Here is a 26,338-nt window from a genome sequence, read left to right as displayed (position 1 = left end):
CACACACAAACACACACACACACGGCTCTGGTAGGCCTGTTGGGAGCAGGCTTCCTTATAGGGAAGATCTCTGTATTCTTTCCAGAGATTGTCCCTCTCCTTCTGGAGCCTTAGGGAATCTTCACTGTGAAAGTGAAGATTGTATTTGGTGTTTGGTTGTTGTCTCCTGGAAGCCAGTCCTTTTCTTAAGGGAAACAGAGGAGTAGTGTATCTGGGAGAGAGGGGAGGTAAGGGAAACTGGGAGAAATGGGAGGGGAAAACTGTGGTTGGGAAATAGTATATGAGGGAAGAATCTATTTTCAATAGAAGGAAGGGAGGAAGGGTCAGAGCGAGGGAGGGAAGGAAGAGAAAAAAGAAAACAGAAGAAAGGAGAATGTGGTGGAATTCTGGAGGTGAAGGCAAAGAAGTGGGAGAGACCTGTGGCCTCTAGGACTTTTTTTCCCTCACACTGGTCTGCACCCAGTATCCAACAAGCCACCGGATTAACCACCTAAGTGCTTACACAGTTTACAGATCCAGTAGCTTCTGCTCCCGAGGGCAGAGCTCAGTGGAGACTGTCTGGATAGACATTCTCTTCCGGTTGCCAGGCTTGGTGTATTGGAACAAAACACGAAGTTTCTCTCTTTACTTAGATCTTCCCTCCTCTCCATAAACACCTATTTATTTTACAAGTTTTGACAAATTTATATCTTAAATTAATTTTATGTCTAAAAGTTTTTTGAGGTAAAAGTGAATTTTGTTAAAAGTCATTTAAATCTACTGCAAAACTGTTTAATAACTGATAATTTTATGAGACTAGAAGACTCTGTACTGTTATGATTAAAATATTAGATTTTTTAAATAAAATTTCAGAGAGTTATTAAACATGTGAGCAAACTTCTAATCCATAACATGTAATGAAGGAAAAGAGTGTACAATCAAAACCTAACCAGATTGGGGCTTCTGTCTTATCTTTTGTTTCTGTTTAAAAAGAGGCAGGCAGCTTTTGAAATGCCATTTCTGCATTCACTCAAAATACTGACCCACCACCTAGCAGAATTAAATCATTGGTAGGAGGTACAGAGGCACGACACAGCTGTAGAGTTCCGCATGTCTTAGGAAAAGACTGAGTCTAGAGACTGGTAGATTCCTCTGAGAAAGGCCACTCAAACTGCAATGCTAAAAATATGCACTAAAAATGCACAGGTGGTGGGTAAAAATGAGATGTGCAACTAAGAAGTTCAACTCTACTCTGAGAACTGTTTCAGAGTCTGAAAGGCTAACCCAGCGCTTGCCAGGCCAGCCAGGAGGCCCAGGTACTGGTTGCTGCCCTCTGATGGCACCTGCTAATCCTCAACCTCAACTTCTCTATTGAGTTCTTAATAATCCTGCTCACCAGGAAAGCATTTGGCATCTTTTCAAACACTAAATTTCTGAAAAATTACTCCTGGCTTTTCTAGGGATATCAGTTTTGAGTAGCCCCTCCTGTTGTTAAAATGTCTAAGTTTACCCAGTAAGGAGACACCAACCCCGTGAGTCAACAGTCCCACTTGGAGTTTTATTGGTAGACAGGGACGGAAAGGGGGAGTGAGAGATAACCAACCCGTGCAGAGCTGAGAGAGAGAGAGGGAGCGGGTAGTTGTGGAGCTTATGAAGGGGACGTTGTACGCGCACCCTGAGTCCTGTGAGGAGTGACGTGGCAGCGGTGAAGTAGTCGGGCTTCAATGTGCATCACTCTGCATGCTGCCGCCGTGATTAGGGGGCGGGGTTAGTATAATGCCTGAGTCCCTACACCTCCCTTCTGAATCACTTCATGTAGTTGGGACTTGAATAATTGGAACCCTCTTATCCAGTGAGCACAGGTATCATAGTTGATTGACAACCTGGAAAAGAAACTATAAAGGACAAACTTTGGTATGCTTACCTTTGGTAAGAGGTTTAGAAAATATGATTGCAAGTCCAAAGAAAAGCAATTTTCAAGCATTTTAAACATTTTTTATTACTTTGTATTATATATGTGTGCTTCTATGTGTCTATCCAAATGTGTGTGTAGTCAAGTAGAGGGTAATGGATCCCCTGAAACCTGAAATACAGGTGGTTGTGAGCTGCCTGGTGTAGGAGTTAGGAGTCAACTTTGAGTCTTCTGCAAGAGCAGCAAAACATTCTTAATCACTGATATTTACAGTACCACCATCCATCAAAGAAACAAAACCAAACATTTAGTTTACATTGTGGTTACCGTTTTTATTAGTGTCACTTGGAAATGACTCGCCCTCTACATGCACCCAGATCTGTGAAGGTTAACTGTTCAGCAGTCCTGGGAATTGGGAATCAGAGAGGCATTTGAAGTTACCACTCACAGGAACCAGATCTCCATAAAGAGCTACACAATGAGGCACATGAAGCTTCCAAAAAATCATAATCTGGTATCTCAAACAAGTGATAATTAATTTTCTTAGTGGGTACCCAGACAACTGGTAATTTCTTAGTGGGTTTTTGACTTTTTTTTGTTTTACCTGATTAGCTAGTGTTTGAATATCCTGGCTGTTCAAAGACCTGGCCCAGTGAAATGTGGAAGTTTTAAACATCCCCAAGGGTAACTTCTCAGCTTCTATGAAACATAAAGGCTAGTTTTTTTTTCAGTCTCACTATCAAAGAACATTTTAGCACAGTCTGTTCTTTGGCTATTTCACCTGCTTTATTTTGGTAATTTTAATTAATCAAGTACTCAATATATCCTTTTACAAGTTACTAAGAAAATGAAAGCTCCCATTTAAAGATTTGAACCTGCCTGTGTGAATGGAGCAGTGCTGAACCAACACACACCCAGAACAAGCCTCAGGGTCCATAGCTACCTCAAGGTATCCACAGCTGGAGAGAGCCAATAAACCGCCATTGTTGTGGCTGACTGTGTGCTGACAGGCTCTTCCTTTGCTCAGCATTGCCTCATAGGTCTTGTCCATGATGGAATTCTTTAACCTTCCTTGACCTTATCCCTAACTAAGGCTCTTCTTCCTCTTCTGAGTCATCTCAGCCTCAGCCCTGTGTGAGTGACCAAGATCACCCCATCACTGGGTGACTGTCCCACTTGCTCCCCACCCTGGGAAGGAGGCTCGGTTATCAGGCCTCATCCTTCCTTCCTTTGATCTGCCACAAAGAGAAATCAACGTAAAGCCTCACTTGCCCCAGCTGCTATAGAATCAGAAACAACTTGGAACATAAAATAAAATACAGGCCACCAGTGCTAACAGCATCCTGGCCACTGGGCGGAGTGCCTTCATTATTCCATAAATCATCTAAGCAAGCCTATGGGTTAGGGAGGGGAGACGAGACCAGTGAGACTAACCGTGCTCCCGCACAACTGTAACAGTGAGTAGTAGAGTTAATGTCCCAGCCTCTGTTTCCAATGCTCCTGTTTTACCTACAATTGTGAGTCAGGAAGCTGACTGATGAAGTTCTGTGATCAGCTCCATTCCTCCTTTGTGTTCCAGATTCTGGTCTATAGAATGGTGCAGCCCATATTCAGGATGGGCCGGCCATTCCATGTCAGTTAACCCTCCTCACAGACACACCCAGGTCTCCTAGATGATTCTAAGTCCCGTCAACTTGAAAACTCAAAAGTAGTCACCACAGAAGTTTTTCCCAGGAGAGAAGGAATAAAATCTCCGATATGATGGCTAACCTCACGCCTAACTAATCCAGTTTCATTGGTTTAGATTTTTAAAAATAATCTATTGTTGTTTTGCCTGCATGTATGTCTGTGTGATGATGGTGTTGGATTCCATGGAAGTGGAGTTACCGACAGTTTTAGCTGTTAGCGGCCGTGTGGGTGCTGGGAATTGAACCTGGAACCTTTGGAAGAGAAGTTAGTGTTCTTGAACACTGAGCCACCTCTCCAGCCCCACCTGAACCACCTCTCCAGTCCTGGCTTACTTTTGCTTTCATGACGCAGTCTTTTAATTTAGATCTCTTTTGGTGGTTCTACCCCTCTAGCAATAAGAAGTCAGTTGTCTGAGCTAGTCTTGTACATTATATTCTGTGGAGAATAACAAGAACTGGGCCTCTGAGCTGCTGAAATTATCATCCACGTGTTCCTTGCTCAAATATGTGTCACCACTTGACTTAGAGTCCAAGTCTTGACTATTTGATGGAGGGGATGGGAACAGACATGAGGAGTACTGTGTATAAACAAGGCTGGGTGCTAGTTCTACATAACCTTGGGCACACTGTTCATATCATCAAGCCCCGGTCTCCACCTTTGAAAAGAAAACTATGTAACTCTGCTTTGAGATTTCACCTTGGACCTCAGGTCGGGTGTGGGAGAGTATGTTACTGAGTGATGGGAAGTTTTGGGGGAATTGCTCCTCACAGCTTCAATTTGTACCCTTGGCAGCAGCCCCCTGCTGATTTGGTGAGAAGGAAGCTCATCCGAGGCGCTCATCTCACAAGTAGATCAAAGATTTATGTGGAAGCAGCTGTCACTGATGAAGCATGAGGCGCCTGTCTTGGCAATAATTTTGGATTGTGTTGTGTGGAACCTTGTGAGCCTGCTGCTTTGTCACATATGATTCATCAAGCTGATCTGTTGGTGTCCATTTCATTAGATGCTCTTAGTAAACAGGGAAACAGGACTGGAGACTTTCCCTTACTGTTAAGCTAATCAAAATGAAATACTAAAACCCCACCATGCCATGAAGCAGTCTGATAAATAAGACAGTTTTGCCTTCAGGAGACAAAACCCAGGGAGAAGGTTCAAAGGCATGTGTTTTTCTTGGGTCCAAAATGCAGTGGGACATTATGAAGGATACTAATCAATCACCTTAAAACAAAAATGCCCCACTTTGAAGACATAACTGCACCACTCTACCCTGATGTCCAACTTACTGAAGGGCCACGACCAGATAGGATCTACTCAAATGTCATTTTGACAGAAAGAAATTGAAGGCTCAGTAGATTTGCATGAGAATACCCTGTACATGTGCTTTCTCTTTGCTCATTTAAGATGAGGGTCATAAATTCTATTTCAGGAGGCAATTGTAAAAGAAGAAATATTTTTAATTTTTAAATAGACATTTAGAGTATGTTTCAAAGCATGTTAAAATATGCTCAGCCAAAGATTTACAAATAAAATTAACTTCTGTGAGTGAATATAAATGTTCCTTTCTTGTACAATGTGCTATTTGATCCTCTCACCTGATTGAGACAAGTTACAGGAGTTCAAGTTTGTTGACTAGAAGATGCAATGGACTCTCTGTAATGAGTAAGTACCACACTCTCCTCTGTCACAATGACAGCTTGTATACGACCTTAGTTTGCTCTTTGGTGATTCTTCTACTTAACCCTCTTGTTCATATTTCTGGCAGTGACCAAAGGTAGTAAAATTCAGATTTAAAAACAAAGTAAAACCTCTAACTAAAACTAAACTCATGTGTTTTCCAAAGATGATAGAATCAATGACCAAATTAAAATATGTCCACTCCACTTCACTATTAGTACAAAACCCTTCAGTTTTATGGAGTAATTTAAGGAATAGAATTTACACTGTAAAGGTCTGGTAGAACTCTGGGATGAATCTATATGCTTTTTTGTTTTAATTACTGCATCTATCTCTTGGATACTGTGAGTCTATTTATTTACTATGTCTTCATTTAGCAAATGTATGTTTCCTGCAATTTGCTTCCATAAGTGGCCTTGGTTGCTGTGTGTGAGGGTAGGGCCGAGGAAGGGCACACAGAAAATGACATCTGTAGCAAGCCCTGCAGAAGGAACCAGGATGTGTCACACTTGGTTATTTTTAACAAGTTGCCATTCAAAGACTAGGTGATCGTGGAAAACTGTTGGGTACTATATAAAGCCCTGTTCTAGCTGCTGAACCCAGTGTGTCATTCGCTGGATGCTGGACCTGCCAGCAAGCAGCTGGCTTTCTAGTCACTAGGGCATTCTACAGCTTAAATATATGACAATATTTCTGGTTTAAAACTGTTTCAAACTAACACTGAACTAATTTTTTTCCAAACATTTACAAGTCAAATTGTCTGGCACTCACGCTATAACCAAGCAAAACAGACAGACCTCTGTGTCATTTTCAGGGCTCAGTTTACCCTGATGATCCTCTAACACTCACAGTTGCCTCCTTCAAAAACCGCACCATATTCAGACATAGTTTATCCTTTATAAACACTGACTTCAGATGGGGTGCATCTAACCTTGTACAGTCAAAATATTCCTAGAGGTCTGTCTACAAACTGGTGCTTTTAGATGAGCAGCTTACACAAGCAGTTCAGAACACTCTGGTTACAGAATTCTTAGAACCAAGGCTTTTGCAAAGACGCCTTTTGAAATCTGAGTACCAACTTTGGTTTATCTACCTTGTACCTCTTTCAATACTGAGTGCATTTGCAGAGTTGAATACTGCAGTGGCCGTCAATATTGAGATTATCTGTAGAGTGCCCACCACAGTGTCCTTCAATATGAGAGTGTCTACAGAGCGCCCACCACACTGCCTGGCAAACATAGACATTCAAAAGTGTTCTTTTTAGGACTTTTTAAAATAAAACTTAATGAATATATGAGAAATCCTCATAATGAGTTCAAGTACTGGAGCAACTAACTACTTTCCCCCAAATTATATCAACCTACACAACCAAAATACTACAAATACTTAATCTCTCTCTCTCTGTCTCTGTCTATCTGTCTCTGTCTCTCTCTCTCTCTTTGTCTGTCTGTCTGTCTGTCTGTCTCTGTCTCTCTCTGTCTCTGTCTCTCTCTCTCTCTCTGTCTCTCTCTCTCTCTCCTACCAATGATGTAGTCCTGGTTCCTTGAGTATCTCCTGTTCACACATTTCCCAGGAGCTAGATTAATGGGCTCAATTTTATCATCACCTTCTTTGATTTGACCCAACAAACTGACACTTTGTGTCTGACACTCTTAAATCATAAAATGCCACTTCCCTTTGAAAATCTTGAACCACTTGGCCTAATGAAGCAATGAATAAAGTTCTAAAATTTAAATTGTCAGCATGTAGTAAAAGAGAAGAGAAAATGAATCCAAATATCTATAACTATATCCATAACCAAATAATTTTTATTTATATCCTACATATACTATTACTATGAATCACATATAATAGATAGTATACATATACATGCATAATTGAGTACCTGATAATATCTGGCAAAAATAAGCATGATATTGAAATATAACTTTAAAATGAGGTACATATAAGTGCATATAATATATTTGTAGTCTCAGTGAATATGTGATATTACACTATATTCCAATCCCATTATTCTGAGGGAAAAAAAGCCAATAATCCCATTTGAATGCTAGGCACCTTTTATAAATTTGCTCACCACTTTTGTCATCATGTCTGTCACTGACTGGAAATAGAGACTGCACAGTGCCTGTTAAAACATGGATGGTGGGGCAAACCCTGCCTTTCCATTCTTTCCCTAACCCTCAAGGTGGCTTTGACCCAGTTACAGCTCCCAGCGCCCTGTCCATGTGCATGTCTGCCTTGGCCTCTGCAGGCCACTTAACATGCATGGCAACCTAAGGGCTAGGGCAGGTGGGGCAAGGAAATGCCAGTGAGGTTCTCTCTGCCACCCAGTACCTAGAGCACAAAGCCACAGGTTTCATAATGCGCCTCAGTTTTACCCCCTTTCAAGCCTCTTCTCATCAGAGACCATGAGAAACGGGAAGGGGGGTGCTGGTGTCCTGGTGGAACCAGCACCCACAATGGGCAGCGAATGAGGGCACAGAAACGCCACCCCACCACATCTTACCTCACAGGGGTGGTTCAATCCCGGAAAGGAAGGATGGTTCAACATTAGAAAATCTATCAATGTAATCCACCATATAAACAAACTGCGAAAGAAAAACCACATGCTCATCTCACTAGATGCTGAAAAAGCCTTTGACAAAATCCAGCACCCCTTCATGATAAAGGTCCAAGAGAGATCAGGAATAACAGGAACATACCTGAATATAATAAAAGCAATATACAGTAAACCAACAGCTAACATCAAACTAAATGGAGAGAAACTCAACGCAATTCCTCTAAAATCAGGACCAAGACAAGGCTGTCCACTCTCTCCATATCTCTTCAATATATACTTGAAGGTCTAGCTACAGCAATAAGACAACAAAAGGAGATCAAGGGGATACAAATAAGAAAAGAAGAAGTCAAGCTTTCACTATTTTCAGATGGTATGATAGTTTATATAAGTGACCCAAAAAACTCCACAAGGGAACTCCTAGAGCTGATAAACACCTTCAGCAATGTGGCAGGATACAAGGTTAACTCAAAAAAATCAGTGGCCCTATTATATACAGACGATGAAATGACTGAGAAAGAAATCAGAGAAACCTCACCCTTTACAATAGCCATAAACACCATTAAATATCTGAGGATAACGTTAACCAAGGAAGTGAAAGACCTGTATATCAAGAACATTGAGTCTTTAAAGAAAGAAACCAAAGAGGATACCAGAAAATGGAAAGATCTCCCATGCTCTTGGGTTGGTAGGATCAACATAATAAAAATGGCAATCTTGCCAAAAGCAGTCTACAGATTCAATGCAATCCCTATCAAAATTCTGGCACAATTCTTCACAGACCTGGAAAGAACATTAATCCACTTTATATGGAAAATAAAAGGCCCAGGATAGCTAAAACAACCCTATACAATAAAGGAACTTCAGGAGGCATCACCATACCTGACTTCAAGCTCTATTATAGAGCTATAGCCCTGAAAACAGCTTGGTATTGGCACAAAAATAGGCAGGTAGACCAATGGAACCGAATTGAAAACCCTGATTTTAACCCACACACCTATGAACACTTGATTTTTGACAAAGAAGCTAAAACTATACAACGGAAAAATCTTCAACAAATGGTGCTGGCATAACTGGGTACTGGTATGCAGAAGACTGCAGGTAGATCCATAAGTCCAAATGGATCAAAGATCTCAACATAAATCCAGCCACACTGAAACTTTTAGAAGAGAAAGTGGGAGATACTCTTCAACAAGTTGGTACAGGAGACCACTTCCTGAACATAACACCAGTGGCACAGACACGGAGATAGACAATTAACAAATGGGACCTCATGAAAGTAAAAAGCTTCTGTAAGGCAAAGGACACAGTCAACAAGACAGAAAGGCAGTCCACAGAATGGGAAAAGATATTCACTAACCCCACATCTGACAGAGGGCTAATCTCCAAAATTTACAAAGAACTCAAGAAGCAAGTCTCCAAAACACCAAAGGATCCAATTAAAAGGTGGGGTACAGAACTAAACAGAGAATTCTCAATAGAGGAGGCTAAAATGGGCAAGAGACACTTAAGAAAGTGCTCAACATCCTTAGCCATCAGGGAAATGCAAATCAAAACAACTCTGAGATACCATCTTACTCCTGTCAGAATGGCTAAAATCAAAATCACAGAAGACAATTTATGCTGGAGAGGATGTGGAGAGAGGGGAACACTCCTCCACTGCTGGTGGGAGTGCCAATTCGTACACCTACTTTGGAAATCAGTATGGAGATTCCCCAGAAATTGGGAATCAATCTACCACAAGACCCAGCAATTCCACTCTTAGGTATATATCCAAAAGAGGCAAATTCATACAACAAGGGCATCTGCTCCACTATGTTCATAGCAGCATTATTTGTAATAGCCAGAACCTGGAAGCAACCTAGATGCCCTTCAACTGAACGGTGGATAGCGAAAATGTGGTGCATTTACACAATGGAGTATTATTCAGCAGAAAAAAAAAACAATGGAATCTTGAAATTCGCAGGTAAATGGATAGCACTGGAAGAAACCATCCTGAGTGAGGTAACCCAGTCACAAAAAGACAAACATGGTATGTACTCACTCATATATGGATTTTAGACATGGATCAGGAGAGTGCCAGTCTGCACTTCCACCGACACAGAGTCTGGGAAACAGGAAAGAACCTAAAAGATATGCATGGTACCCAAGAGAAGAGAAACAAGTCAAGATCCTCTGAAAAGACGGGGAACATGGCGAGGGGTGGGGGGAAGAGGGAGCTGGGAAATAGAGAGGGGGAGAAGAGGAAGAGAGAGTAGGTCATGGGGGAACAGGAATGTTGAGTGGGGGGGTAGGATAGGGGGAAGAGGAAATCATAGGTTAGAAGACAGATCAGGCACCATTGTGACTTCTAGTGATCTATAGGGATGACACCAATTGGCAAGCTAAGCAAAAATGTAGAGGCCACCTCGAATGCCCCTTCCTGATAATGAACTTGATGTCTATAACTATCCTGGAGCCTTCATCCAGTGACTGATGGAAGCAGAGGCAAACACCCACAGTTAAATACTGAACTGAACCCAAGGAACCCAGTGACAGAGAGAGAGGAGCAATGAGCAAATTGGCAAAGAATGGGCTGGCAAAACCAGCAGAGACAGCTGATCTATACAGGGGAGAGCTCTTGGACCCCAGACCGACAGCTGGGAGGCCAGCATGGGACTGATCCAGGTCCCCTGAATGTGAGAGTCAGTGAGGATGCCTGGGAAACCTATGGGGTCCTGAGCAGTGGATCAGTGTTTATCCCTCGAATACTAACAGACATCATGTGTCCATAACACAAAGAGGGATGCTCTCTCAGCCTGGACTCTTCGGGAGTGCCTGGACCCTACCCTGAGTGAAATGACAGACTCTAGATATCCCCTATGTGGAAGGAATTGGCAATAGGGTGGGAGGATGGGGAGGATAGTGGGGAGGTGCGGGAGGAGGGGAGGGAGAGGGAACTGGGATTGACATGTAAAAAAAGCTATTTAAAATTAGAATAATAAAAAATATTAAAAAATAACACCAAAGAGTGAGGTCAGGGTCCATCCTGATTGGTAAAAAAAAAAGCCTTAACCAATTAGCAATCATTTCTGAAGTTGTTCCCCAATGCAGAATACCCTATCAGCATGTAACATGTAGGATGCACAATTTCTGTGCCAAAAAGGTGGGTACCTTAGAACCAACAGAGGAGTCACCAGGAGGGTACCTAAATCATATAAAAAGGCAGAGTCCTTAGAATCAGTGGTCTTAGCTCCATGGCCCTTCTGCTGGAAGAGTCTGTGCCTCTTGTCAATAAACTTTATTTTTTTATTTTTCCCTGAACTGCTTCCCTATGTTTTAATTTAATTAACAAACAGGAAAAAACCAACATCTAGTAATGACAGAAGCTCTTGTCATACCTTTTGAGTTTATTCTTATTAATGTAATTGTATCTAGACACATTTTGGCAAACTGCATACTCGCTTGTGTATTTCTTCTGAGTTCCCTGTCATTTGGACAGCAGCCTATTATGTTTGAGAAGATAAGACATCTTCTAGGAAAGATTAAAAGATTGATGATGGAGAAGATGAGGAGTAACTATTAATTCATTGCTATTGGTTCCTAGGAAGAGGTAAAAATGTGTCAGAATACAGCCGGGTGGTGGTGGCACATGCCTTTAATCCCAGCACTCGGGAGGCAGAGGCAGGTGGATCTCTGTGAGTTGGAGGCTGGGCTCGAAAACAATACCCTGTCTCGTAAAAACCAAAACAAACTGTGTCAGAATACACTAAATATTAGTCAACATCTACATCCTGCCTCAGTCTAAAGTTGAATTACACTTAAGACTGCTATGGGGGAATCCAGTGACATTTGACCTTGACCTGAGGGAGCTTGCAAAACTGAGGGGAGATAGAAGTTAGAGTATACATGAAATATCTTAGCATCTGTAGAAATAGTAAATATCAAGTCATGCAACATGACTATTATGCTACGTGTCATAGGAAAAGTGTCTAATGAGGGAAAGTGGTAGAAAATACTCTACCAAAATATGTTTGTACCACTGGTTTCATTGGCAGTTGGCAGATAAAAAATAATATAAACACAGAGATGGTTTAATATAATGCTAGTCTAATCCCTTTATGTTCAACCTCTATATCCCAATATACTAACTGACATGCAACTAACTCAGAGAAATGAAAGTCTTGGGGGGGGAATAGACAACACATCTCTGCAACTGCTGCTCTATTAAACAATATGTCTTTCTAAGAAGTGAGGAAATAAAAAAGACCAGGATTGCTTCATTCTTGAGTGCTCATTTATTCAATTGCTTTCCACACAAAACCCATCTCTTCAGTTCAGAATGACTGCAGTTTCACCTTCCCTATGAAATGAGTGTTTCTTCTTTTGAGAAAACACCTTGAGAATCTGTCCTTGCTGGCATGTAAGCCCCTTTATCCCTCACTGGATTTCTTCTTAGACACCCCCTTCAACATCACCAGGTCTGAACTGATATCCCACAAATGAATCCAGACAGAACCAGAAAATTATGTTGGAAGCACTCTTCCTCCATTGAGGAGGAAATATTCTAGCCACATGGGGATGGACTTTTTCCTTTCTCTGCCCTCTGTGTTTTGATCTGAAAAGGATAAAGATAAGGAATGGAAAGCCAAAGGTAATGAGTTAGTATGGGGAATCTCTTATAACCTAGATCTCTGCTCAGCACTCCATAGTGTCCTATTCACAGCGACCTAGGGTAGCTCTGCAACCTTTTTTATTTTGAAAGAAAAGAAAAAATGCTTACAATAGTTATAACAAACAAGGTGCAGACACCCAAACTAGGGGCAATAATATCAGTGTCCAAACACCAGCTCTGATGTTTCATGGCCGTGTGACCCTGAATGAATCATTGAATCATTCTGAGCTTAAGTTAAGTGTTTGAGGGCAGTTTAAGACCTTTGGATGTGGCACTGAGCTCAGAGTGTACACTTGGCCAGAATTCAATAACTCAGGTACTGTTTGTTTTTTTCAACCTGCACTGGTGATTCCATCTGCCTTCATCCCATTCTGTTTCTTCTTGGTGATTCCATCTGCCTCCATACCATTCTGTTTCTTCTTGGGGTATTCTCTCCTCTGTTGTGTGAGCTAAGACTACTTCCTAAGGATGGATTCCCAAGGTTCTGCCATTAAAAGGCTTTGGGATGAACAAGACCAATGGGAAGCACCATCCGCCATGGGTCTGAGACACAAGAGAAGGACATAGAATTCAGCGCTTTGTTCTTCCTTTGGCATTGGTGTTGTGGGAGTAACTGTTCATCTGTCAGAGACTCCTCTTTACCGTTTCTCTCACTGGTTTCCCATAGTGTCAATGCCCAACACCACTCCTGTACCTAAGGAGTAAAAACAACACTATTTTCTATTAGATGGAGCCTCTAGATGCCCCCCCACAGCCTTGGCAATCACTATACCCTGCCCCTGTGCTGATGAGCAGTCCATTCAAAGTCCTTTGAACCATCTGGGCTGGAATCTGTCTCCAATTGACTGATACTGAAATTCCCAAATCCCATGCTGGTAAGTCAGAGACCCAGCCACCAATGCCATGCTGTATAAAGCAGTCACTTGACAGTGGTAACCTAAATGGCGAAGACAGTTTATGATCAAGTACAGCTGCGTAACCATTCTTATTACAAAGAAGAGGAACACTGTCAACACAAAGCTGTCAATTTTGAAATGTGTTCCACCTCCCTCCAAACACTCCACTGCTAACAACTCAGACTGCTCTAAACTGAGTCTTGAAAGGAGCACAAACTACAACCCAGCCTCTCTTTCCGAGAACTGTCGATCTGAATTACTCTGAGGAGAATGAAAGCATACAGAGATTCTCCATAGCACTCCCTTAAAGAGCAATAGCTCAGCTTTTCACAGTTCTTTCAAAACTGTTTATCACCAACTCCCAAGATTTGCAAACAGCCATTGTGAGAATACCACCAGAGCCGTTTCATAAGCCATCATGTTCCACTCTGTTCACTTAGGTCTGACTGAAGCCACTTGAGTGGGTCTCATTTTTTCCCTAGCAATTCCAAGTATAATTACGAATCAGTACTTGGGGGCATGAAAAAGCATGTAATTGCTAAGTTGAAGAGTAATTATATGGACATTTATTTGTACTCGACAAGTTTAAGGGACTGAAAACATCATGCGAAAGGGGAGAGCTGTGTGCTTTTAGTCTTTCAAATTCCTGTTTGCTTCAGTGTTTCCCTTTTTTTCTTTTCTGCAGATCTTTTTATAGCTAGTGTTTTGGTGCAGTTCTGCCCTTTGAAGATTAGGCACCTCCAATGGAACATTCAGAGTAATATGCCCCAGTGGCTCCACATGACTGCGCAGACAGTTTCAATGATTTAAAGCAATACCACAAGTAACCCCATTTTCTAGTGAGTCATTGCAAATTCCCTCATTTTGGAGTAGAGCCATAAAGTGGTAGTCTATACAACTTCTCATGATCAAGAAGCCTCTGGCTGGCAGTAGGCACAAAGCATGCATTCCGAGAGCCTGGCAGTTGCCGTTTGCAATAATTATGTTCTGCTCATCTTAATTCCCAACTGCAGTGTCAGCCAGATATATAACTCCTAACCACTTCCTGCCCTGAACCCTGTACTACACTCCCACATAGCTGTAGAGTTCTGCCCCAGATGACAGAGTACTCCTCTGTGGAATAAGTGCCACCCATTAAAGAGAAGTTTCCACAAGAATCTGTGTGACCACATAGGTCTCCGAAGAAAGAAGCAGTGACACCATCCTGTCATTGTCATCCAAGATAAACAAGATCAAAGTGAAAGTGGGTTGAATTACTCCATGGCAAAGGAAACCAAAAGCCAACAAAATTCTCCCCACCAGCTCTGTTTACAGAGCATCCCTTCAGTGGTGACTATGATGTCCAACAAGTCAGTCTTTGTCAAAAGGTACAAGGTATGTGTCTATTATTAGATATATTATGCCCCCTCCCTGAATACCTATGTCAAAGTCCCACTCTGTATTTCAGAATGTGACTGTATTCAGAAATATTTTGAAGAAATGATAAACTGCAAGTAAGTTGTTATTGTACAGACTATCTTATCCCAATAAGACCAGAGTGCTTTCAGACACCAGAAGCTTGAGAACATAGAGAGATGGCCATGAAAGCAAGAGCATAGATAGATACCCACAAGCCAAGGAAAGGGACTCCAGAAGAGACCAATTGTGAAGGCTCCTTGAGCTTCTGGAATTGTTAAAAGATGGATAGCTTCTGTGTAAGCCTCTAGTCTGTACTATTCCATTCATGGCAACTGTGGCCAACACACATACCTTAGTTGCCTTCCTTCAGAATGATGCAAGAGAATCCACCGGGAAAGGATCATGATAAAAACCACCATCTCTAAATCCTAACTCTAAAACCCTGCACTGCTAATCCTCTTGTATGCATATGACTAAACAGAAGCCATTTCCTGACACTGGATCCTTATGGCCTCCTTTATGGTATGGAGATGTACCATGGACAGCACCATCCCTAACTACCTCATAGATCCATTTGAACATGAAATTGTGTCATTGAATTTCTTCAAAAATGTAAAGTTTACAGTGAAGTCAAGTTCAACAACTACAGCCCTGAGGGCTCGGTTCTAGGATAGTATGGGAAAATTATTAGGATTGCTTGGTTTCAAGCTACATAGACTCTTCTTTGTCTTCTTCCCTCTTAAGAACAATTGGTAGCATTACAAGAAGCAGTCACAAGAAGGCTCTCAAAGTGTGAGGAAGGCAGACTAGCCTGAAACTTGAAGAATATCACAGAAGACCAGAGCCTCCTGACCACTTGTATAGGGAAGGAAGATGACTAAAGTGGGTATATCTTCCTCTGCAAGTAGCAGAAAAGAAAACAAACAGCAACAACAAAAACTATCAGATCCTAAAATAAACTACATGAAGATGATAGCAATCCTTAAAGAGGAAATGAATAAACCCCTTAAAAACATCCAGGAGAAAAGAGACAGTCAATTGGATGACATGAACAAAACCCTCAAAAAAAGCCAAGAAAACACAGACAATTGGAGGAAATAAATAAATACCTTAAAGAAAGCCAAGAAAAACAAACATTTGAAGGAAATGAGTAAAACTGTTCAAAGCCTGAAAACTGAAATAGCATCAATAAAGAAAACACTAATTGAGGGAATTCTGGAAATTATTTAAAAAAAAAACAGGAATTTGAAGAACTACAGAGGCAAGCTTCACCAACTAAATGCAAAAGATGGAAGTGAGAATTCTAAGCATCAGACATCAGTCACAGAAAATGTTGAATCTAGAAAAAAAATCCTAACATAAAACATCCAGAAATCTGGGACACTGTGAGTAGACCAAACATAAAAATCATAGGAATGGAAGAAAGAGAAGAATCCCAGTTCAAAGACACAGAAAATATTTTCAACAGAATCATAGAAGAAAAATTTTCTAACCTTAAGGAGAGACCTATAAAGGTCCATGAAGCATACAAAACACCAAATAGATTAGACCAGAAAAGAAGGTCCCCTCCCTACATAATAATCAAAACACTAAACATATAAACAAAGAAAGAATATTTCTACACAGAAATACGAGAGCTAACAGAAATTAAAAACCAAATGGAACTCACATATATTTACAGGACATTGACCCAAACACAAAAAGAATATACCTTCTTCTCAGTACTTCAGGTAACTTTCTCCAAAATTGACTACATTCTCAGTCACAAAGCAAGTCTCAACAGATGCAAGAAAATTAAATAACTCCATGTAGCCTATCAGACTATTATGGACTAAAGTTGGATTTCAACAACAGCAGAAAGCCTACAAACTCATGAAAGCTGAACAACCCTCTACTGAATGAAAACTGAGTCAAGAGAGAAATAAAGAAATCAAAGACTCTAGAATTCAATTCAATGAATACAAAACATACCCAAATTTAGGGGACACAAAGCAGTGCTAAGAGCAAAGTCCATGACACTAAGTACCTATATAAGAAAATGGAGAGATCTCATACTAGCAACTTAACAACACACCTGAAAGCTCTAGAACAAAAAGAAGTAAGCACACCTAGGAGGAATAGATGGGAGGAAATAATAAAACTCAGGGCTAAAAATCAATAAAATAGAAATAAAGAATAATACAAAAATTCAATGAAACAAAGAATTGGTTCTTAAAGAAAATCAACAAGATTGACAAACCCTTACCCAAAATAAGTTAAAGAAAGAGAATATCCAAATTGACAAAATCAGAAATGAAAAGGTAGAAACAACAACAGACACTGAGGAAATCCAGAGAACCATAAGTACATATTTTAAAAACCTGTACTCCAACAAATTGGAAAATTTAAAAGAAATGGATAATTTTCTCAATAAGTGCCATTTACCAAAGTTAAATCAAGATTAGGTAAACAATTTAAGTAGAACTACAGCCCCTAAGGAAATAAAAGCAGTCTTTGAAAGTCCCCCAACTAAAAATAAGCACAGGGCAAGACAGTTTTGTTGTTGTTTGTATTTTTTTACAGAATTCTATCAGACTTTCAAAGAGTTAACACCAATACTCCTCAAATTATTCCACAAAATAGAATTGGGAACATTACCCAATTCGTTTCATGAATCCAGTTACCCTAAGGCCCAAACCACATAAAGACTCAAGAAAGAATTAAAATTACAGACCAATTTTCCTCATTAACAAAGATGCAAAAATACTAAAAAATAATTGTAAATTGAATCCAAGAATACATCAAAAAGATCATTCACCATGTTCAAGTAGATTTCATCCCAGAGACGAAGGAATGCTCCAGTATATGATAATAAATCTGATCCAACATATAAGAAAACTGAAAGAAGAAAATAAAAACATGATCATCTCATTAGATGCAGAAAATACCTTTGACAAAACCCTTAGATAAAAGTCCTGGAGTGATTAGGGATACAAAGAACACACCCAAACATAATAAAGGCAACTTACAGCAAGCCCATAGCCAGCACCAAATTAAATGGAGAGAAACTCAAAGCAATTAGACTACAATCAGGTACAAGACAAGGCTGTCCACTCTCTCCATATGTAATCAGTATAGTACTTTAAGTATTAGGTCAGGCAATAAGACAACTTGAAGAAGATCAAGGGGATACAGATTGGAAATAAAGAAGTAAAGGTATTATTGTTTGCTGAGGACATGGTAGTACACTTAAGTTATTCTAACAATTCCACCAGGGAACTCCTGTATCTGATAAACACTTTCAAAGTGGTTGGATACAAGATTAACAAAAAAGAAAATAGCTCTCCTATACAAAAATGACAAATGAACTTAGAAGAAATCAGGAAAACAACACTTTTCACAATAGCCTCCAGTAATATAAAAAATCTTGAGGCAACTCTATCCAAACCAGTGAAAAACTTGTAGTACAAAACCATGAAGTTTTTGAAGAAAGAAACTGAAGAAGGTATCAGAAGATGGAAAGATCTTCCATGCTTGTGGATTGTCAGGATTAACATAGTAAAAATGGGCATCCTACCAAAAGCAGGCTTCTGAAAGAGAAGGATGGACACTAACCCAGCCACAAAACCTTTTGACCTGCAATTTATTCTGCCTGCAAGCTAGGCTGGGGTAATGGTAGTGTAAAATTGTGGGAACAGACAATTACTATCTGATTTAACTTGAGGTACACTCCAAGAGAGGAGTGTCCCATGCCTGACATTGCTTGGATGGTCATGAACCAGAGACTGGATAGCCCAGAGACCTAGGGTAGAACAAAATACAACTGGTCTTAAAAAGAATCAATGAAATAATTTCTAATGATACTTTGTAATACTCATACTGTTGCCTTGCCCAGTTGCCTTCAGAGAGGCTTCCTCCAGCAGTAGATGGGAGTAGATGCAGAAACCCCACAGCCAGACATTATGTGCAAAGAGTCTAAATTGGAAATTTGAATGAAGTACCTCCCTTCAAAGCTTAGGAAATGCCACAGAAGAGAGAGAGGAAAGACTGTAGGAGTCAGAGGGGAGGGAGGACACAAGGAGTACATGACCCAATAAATCAGCTAAGCAGGGCACATATGGGATCACAGAAACTGAAGCAAGCACAGGATATGCATGGGTCTGTACCAGATTCTCTGCATATATGGTATTGCTGTTAGCTTGGTGTCTTTGGGGAACTCCTAACTGTGGGAGTAGGTGTGTCTCTGACTCTTTTGCCTGCTCTTGGTACTCTTTTCCTCCTGTTGGGTTGCCTCGCCCAGCTTCAGTGTAAAGACTTTTGTGCCTTATATTATTGTATTTTGTATTGTGTGTTTGGTTGTTGTCTCTTAGAGGCTTGCTTTTTTCTGAAGGGAGATGGGGGAATGGGAGATGGATAGGGGAGACAGGTGGGGAGATGAGAAGAGTGGATGGAAGGTAAACTGTGGTCAGAATGTATTGTATGAGAGAAGAATCTATTTTCAATTAAAAAGAATAATAGAACTAATTTTTTCTAAAATAAGTCTATCTTTTTAATCACTCCAAATAGGCAAGCTCATCTTTTATGACAGTTGGAATTGGCTTGGAAATAAACCCAAGGGAAATTTTCTAGAAAATGCTCATGTTTTGGCAAGTGTGATTGTAACATGAGGATACATGCATTTCAAAACTCAAACTATAAACTGATTTCTTTTTTCTCCTTTTTTATTTAAATTAGAAACAAGCTTGTTTTAGATGTCAATCCCAGTTCCCTCTCTCTCCCCTCCTCCTCTGCTTATCACCTTTCTGCTCCCCAGGGATGGTGAGGCCTTCCATGGGGGATCTTCAAAGTCTGTCATATCATTTGGAGCAAGGCCTAGACCCTTCCCCATGTGTCTAGGCTGAAAGAGTATCCCTCTATGTGGACTGGGCTCCCAAAGTCCATGCATGTACTAGGGATAAATACTGATCCACTACCAGATGCCCCATAGATTAACCAGACTTCCAAACTGACATCCACTAAGAACTATCTTTTAAAAATACTCTTTACAATCAGAAACAAACCACTCTCAAAGTAGGAACCCTAATAACCTAAATACTAGGACCTGGGCCCTAGTATTTAACTATTGTTAGACTGGGGATTAAGTTTTCAGCATACTTTTAGGGGTGCATTAAAACACAGCTATTACAATCAGCTACATACACTAGACTCCAATTATGATTTACTTTTGTAAAATGGAATAAAAACAGAGGTCATAACAAATAAACAATTCAATATATTGCTGTTTTATACAGATATGCTAGGTGCTGCTCCAGTGTTTTATATATATTAACTCATCCACTCCTCACCCACAAGAGACAGAAAGCATCACTATGCTGCTCTTGATGTCACAGACACACAGGCAGTAAAGTATTGTGTCCATGGTCACTAAGCCAAAACATGGCAAAGCCAGGCTTCCAACCCAGGTAGACTGACCCTAAATTTAGATGTATAAGCCCTATGTTGAGAGTTCTCATGCTTACAGGTCTTGGCGTAATGTGTTATTTTCATAAAAGTGTGTCAAAATATTCATAGGCCTTGCTGAGAGACTGAGGACCAGCCACAGACAAAAAGAAGAAGCAGGACACACCAGTGCTGCCTGGTCATGGGACACAGGTACCAGTGTCCACATCAGGAGATGTGAAGAACTACACTCACCTGAGCCTGAGCGTGGAGGGAAGGCCATACACATCACCAGTGTGCTGGCAAGGAGCTCCCTAACAGACCCCATCTTCTTCACTCTCATTCAGCCATCAGAAAGGAGGTACCATGGCTGTCAGCTCTCCTCTGTTCTGATGACCAAGAGCCTAACAGTCAGCAGTTTCCAGGCAAGTCACAGGAAAAGAAGTGAGTATAAAATACCCAGGATGAGTAATATAGGAAGTAACTAATTTTTGTAAATCATGTTTAATTTGAGGAAACATAGACCTTAAAGACTTAGCATGTAAAGATGATTTAAATTCTGATTTAATGTCTACATATTAATATAGTTACAGCGACTAATATTCACACAGGTATCTTGAGTCTGCCTGCCACCTCCAGGTGTTTCAATTTCCAAGGGATTTAACAAAACCTGCATAGCAAGATTGCTGTGTGTTTCCAACATTTCATGAGGCCTTGGTATTAGAAGTCTAGAAAATGATCTGCAAACAGATTTTCACCCCCGGCCAAAATCACATTTAGATTTGTGTGCAGCTTGCCCCCTGATGAACTTTATCCATTTGTTACTGTCCATCTTCATTCCTTGTTTCTCACATGGTGTAGTCAGCAAGCCACTGGAGAATCCTCTAATGCCCTGTGTGCCTCATACTCTTGTAACTCTCTTCCAAGAATCCTTGAGATTATGCTGGACCCATACACATAATCCAGGATGGTCATCCCACCTCCAGATATCTTTTAAGATGCATGGGAGGTGGTTACATGGGGGGGGTAATATTCATAGGTTACATGGGGGAGTAGCATTTACAGGTTACAGGAAGTGGAATATAGATCACTTGGAAAGCCACATTAATTCTTCAGTGCTAGTGATTGAACCCAGGGTTTCATACATGCTGAGCATGAGCTCTACCACTGAGCCATACTCCTTAGTCAAGAGCATTATCTTTCAGTCTTTTCTGTTCCACTGATTGTCCGAAACACTGGAGACTGGACGGAGAGATTAGTTGGTAAACGGCTCAGTGTGTAAGTATAGTAACCTGAGCTTGATCCACAAGACTCATGTTAAAAAGGTAGAAGAAACGAATAAAACAAGAATTGGGAATGGGGCTGTGAACTTGTACTGGGAAAGGAGATGGGTGGATCTAGGCTCACTGGGGAGCCTGAGTTAGTTAATAACTTCAGAGCCAGAGTCAGGCCCTTTATCCAAAATCAAGTTGACTGACTGGCTCCTAAGAAATAACACCTGAGACTGATGTCCTGCTTCCACACTGTACATGTGCAAGCTCAGACACACAGTCACAGTTACAGACACACAGTCACAGACACAGACACATAGTCTCCCCCCACTCTCATACACACACACACACACACACACACACACACACACACACACACATTGTCCTAGTATATTCTCTGTTATGATAAAACTCTAACTAAAAACAACGGGGTCAGGGGTGGGGGGTTGGAAGCCAAGGCAGGAACTCAAGGCAGAAATTGAATCAGAAGGCATGGGAAAATGACTCATACTGCCTCACTTCCCCTAGATTGCTCAGTTAACTCTCCTACGCAGCCCAGGTCAACCTGCAGAGGGATAGCCCCACTTGCAGCAGTCAGGCCCCTTTTATGCCACTTAAAAACCCCAACAAGATCATGAGCTAACCTGATGGAGGCAATGCCTCTGTTGAGGCTCCCTCTTTCCAGGTGTCTATCATTTGTGTCAATTTGACAGAATCACACACATAAACCCAGAGAATGTTAAGTTAGTTTTGTAACTACATAAGGTTTATCCTTGCAAAGCAACTTATAATAATAAAATTTTTAGAGTACAGTGTGTGTGGGTAGGTATGCATTCGTGAGTGTAATGCCTATAGAGGCCAGAAGAAGGGATTGGATACTCTGGAGTCATGTTGTGAGCTGCCCTATGAGAAGTGAGCTCAAATCCACTGTAAAAACAGCATGTACTGCTGAGCCATCTCTCCAGCCTTCACATACTAGTATTGTGTAAATAGTATTGTGTACAGACTGTTGGATCCAGCCCTTGAATCAGTCCTGATTTCAAGTTCATGATTCATAATGAAATAGGAAAGGGGGAGGGAAGGGGATGGTGGGAAAAGCAGACATGCTTCTGGTTGTTTACAAGGAAGAAATAGAGGGAGGAAAAGACTAGAGATAAAAGCATAGAAGGAGACAAAAAAAGGAGAAGGAAGATTAGGGAAGGATGGTGAGTAGAGAGGTGATCTGGGTATGGTTCAGCACGACTTGCCTCCAAGTCACTTTGTCCTCTCTTGCCTGGGCTATCCTCACCAACTCAGCCTCCTGCTTGGAAATTCATGTAGTGGTCCTCTGTGCATCTGCAGACTGCATAAGGGACCCTGAGGTCTTCTTGAGACGTTGCAGATTGCCCCTGTATGTGTTTTCCTGGAAAATGGAGTGACAGTCCCAGGGGTCAGACAACAGCTTAATTGAAGTTATTTCTGGCCCCTTGACTGAAGTCCACTCTGAAGTTACTATTTTTAGGACTCTCTTGTCAAGAGGTATGAGGTGAACTTGCAGAAGAAGGCTGGGAGTCTGTGATGGATACTCTGACATCCTAGCCTCTTCTTTCACGCCCCCCATCCCTAGGGGACTCCAGGATCACCTATTTCTTTGGCTCTCCAGATTCCTGTTAAGTATCTGTTGCAGACAGAAGTCCAGGCTGGTAAGAGGAGGACATCTCAGTAGCAGGAATTGCCCATCCCCAGCCCTGTAAATGGGATGGCAGTAGTAGGTAGGATGGTCCTCTCTTGAGGCAAAGACCCATCTCTAGCTCTGGTGACTCTACTTCCTCACTGTCAGGGCTGTGGTGGGAGGTTTAACAGATCCCTGCTGTTTCCAGACCTTGATTCCTCAGATCCTTGATTCTGTTCTTTTTGCCCGGTTGATATTAGAGCACCTTCTCCATTTGGCCCTGAGTGAAGCCCCTGGACCCGCAAGTCAGGTCAGGTTTGACATACTAAATCCACATGTGTCATATATTGACTTTAACATGCTAACTTTACATTTGTGTCTGAATATCCATCTTCTACTTTGGCCCCTCTTTTGTAGAACTATTCAATGAGTTTTCACCTTTGATCAAACTATTTTCACCATTTAATTTTTTTTAATTCTTAGAGAATTTTGTACATTGGATCTTAATCACATTCACTTTATAAATTCTTCAAGATACTGTTATGGTTCTCTCAGGAAGAATTTACTTTTGTCCTTGTTCTCTTTCCATTTTAATGAGACCCCAGGGTGTGGCTCTTCAGAGCAGTTGCTAGACTCGCTTTCTCCTGGGTCTCTTGCTTCCTGTGATGTAAAGACCTTAGAAACCAGCATTTCTATATTGCAGCCTTGTTCTGGCAGGTACTGCATGGAAGGGCCACAGAATTGGCACATCTGGTTGCCTGGCCGGTCACATTTCCTTCCCTAGCAGGGAAAACCCAGGAATAACCATTAGTTACTCTCTGGCTTGATTACTTAATAACTACTTATTACAGGATGGGCACTGGCTGCTCAGAGGGAAGGACTGAATCTGATGCAGCCCCTCCCACACAGAAGTGCTTATCTTAAGGTGGTGTGGGGGGTGGACAAACAGAAAACCATCTGGGGTCAGGATGGCCTCAGCACGTACACTGGTTAGGTCCATGGAGCAGGTAATACTGACTATGTTAATTGAAAAGCAGTCAAATAAGACTTTCCAGAAAGGACCACTACACCAAGCCTTTACTCTGAGTTGGATTTATACAGATAAAGGAATTCTCTTGATACTCAACAGATCTTGAGAAATATGGAAATAATTCCAGTCATAGTTGCCAACCTCAGAGAGATGTTTTCCATGACTGAACAAATGCAGATCTGACTTGAATTCTACTACCCATAAGGAGAGATTATGTGCTTTGGTGAGTGTGACTTCATTCAATTTCAAAATTAAATGATCCTCTGCTGAGCAGCAAGATGTGGGGAAATGAATTTAAATTAAAACTGTGCTTAAAAATTCAACACATCATTGAGTCTTACTATGACATCTACTTAAATTGAGGCTACACAACTCTCTCCTCACACCCAGGAGCCTCTTGCATAATTGTTGGCCAGCCAGCAACTCCTAGTCCACTCTCTGGAGCTATCCAGGCTCTCCACTCCTCAGCTCTCATTCCCTGTAAATAATGCTTAAGGATCTGGATAGAAGCATGTTGATAACTTACCTTAAATATATGAATACCCAGCTTCAAATTTGCAAAATTTATCACATGTGTATTTGTTGTGTATTGTTGTTGACTGTTTATTTGGAAGCCATTTAACTTGATTGTGACTGATAGCACTGTTCCGACTGTTTTCTTTTATAAATTAGATTTATAAATTAGATACAAGCTCTCAGTTACTGCTCCAGCACCGTGCCTGCCTGAATGTTGTCATGCTCCCTGCCATGACTGACATGGACTCTACCCTCTAAAACTGTGAGCCCCAACATTAAATCTTTCTTTTATAAATTGCCTTGGCCATGGTGCTCTGTCACCCATCTTGGACTGTGTTTGTGTTGGGGGGACAATAATATAATGTTGAAAACAGAATTAAGTCAAGTATGTAAGTCAATGTGTGAATTTCCATTGTGTATGCAGTTATATATCTGGTTTTGCAAAAGTACAAAATTGATAAATATATGACATGATATACAGAAAAAACCAATAAAAGACTGCTGTGCTTTACTTACCTACTATCTCCAAGTGCCATCTTGTTCAGTCTGCTTCATTTTCCTCTCATCCAGCCTATAAATTCTAGCTCACAATTTGGCCCATGTCTTCTACAGTGTGAGACAGAAATGTTCTCCAACAAACGTGGAGTTCTCATATTTATGAATGGTGATATGTTATATGGTTCTTAATTCATTCCAGACCTATTTACAATAGCATAGTATGGGCAGAGGGAGATTATCGGCAAACGCCTGTTTCTCTGGGATGATCAGTTTAATAAAAAAGAAAAAAACAAAAGAGAAAAGCCCTGGGGACAGGGATGAGTATGAAGAGAAATTGATTCTCTCTAGCAGTATCTTACATAAGCCTTGAGGCCCAGAGAAGAGGAGCAGATGTTAGAGGTCACAGGAGTTTCTCTCAAGGTTGTCTTAGGCACCAGCATGTGCAATGAGAGGAAGGCTTCCCACATATGAATAGGACACTGGTGACTTCAGCTTAAAGGCTTCAGGGAAACACAGCGGGACTCCAGATGAGGCAAGAGAAATAATGTTTCTTAATATGACAAGGTGCTGGTCATGGTATCAGAATGCTTCCAACATCAGAGAAGATTCAGATAGGAAAACCACAGGACTTTGAAAAGACTGCATTTGGATGCAGGAAGGCAGTGCTAATATGTCAGTGGGTATACATGGCAAGAAAATGTCAATTCCTTTGATGCGATTCCTTGTCCCTCCACAGGCTGATGAGACCTTAGCAGACTGCAGGCAGAAGTGAGCACCCAGCACCCTGTGTCAGAATGAATATGGCAATGGTGGCAGCCATTGGACTGAGCTGGCTCTCAATGGCTTCAAGGCAAAACAGACTAAATGACTCTAGCTGTAGTTGTGAATATTATTTTTTAAGTAGTGTAGCACCAGCATTAATAAGTATGACTTTTAAGCAAATGTACTGAATCCTTACTATCACTTTCACAGGGAGATGAAAACTAAGGCTTGCCAACACTTTCCAAGATTTTACGTAGAAGGTGCTGTATAAATATCAGTTAGGGTCAGCTGAAGTTTTACTATCTTCCCTTCTGTCTTGGCCTATTATGTGGAACGTAATGGTTTTGTTCTCTAATCCTGACACCGTACAGTCAGCATCCACCTGATGCACCATCTATAATATTGGTGCCTGATAAGCTTCTGACCATGG

General features: G+C 41.0%; 1 protein-coding gene and 1 long non-coding RNA gene across 5 annotated transcripts in view; one reads left to right on the top strand and one right to left on the bottom strand.

The window, feature by feature from the left end:
* Pde1c (phosphodiesterase 1C) overlaps positions 1-26,338 on the bottom strand; it is a 459,933-nt gene that overhangs the window by 110,532 nt on the left and 323,063 nt on the right. The gene's annotated exons all lie outside the window — the stretch shown is intronic.
* On the top strand, positions 20,054-24,844 carry LOC121136855. The gene is made up of 4 exons (XR_005874016.1): positions 20,054-20,203; positions 20,313-20,624; positions 24,232-24,355; positions 24,805-24,844. It is a non-coding gene; the product is annotated as an uncharacterized LOC121136855 (long non-coding RNA).

Source organism: Mesocricetus auratus, unplaced genomic scaffold (genome assembly GCF_017639785.1).
Source record: "Mesocricetus auratus isolate SY011 unplaced genomic scaffold, BCM_Maur_2.0 Super-Scaffold_100676, whole genome shotgun sequence".
NCBI lineage: Eukaryota > Metazoa > Chordata > Mammalia > Rodentia > Cricetidae > Mesocricetus > Mesocricetus auratus.
Note: the sequence above shows the minus strand (reverse complement) of the source record. Positions and strands in the feature narration are given on the sequence as shown.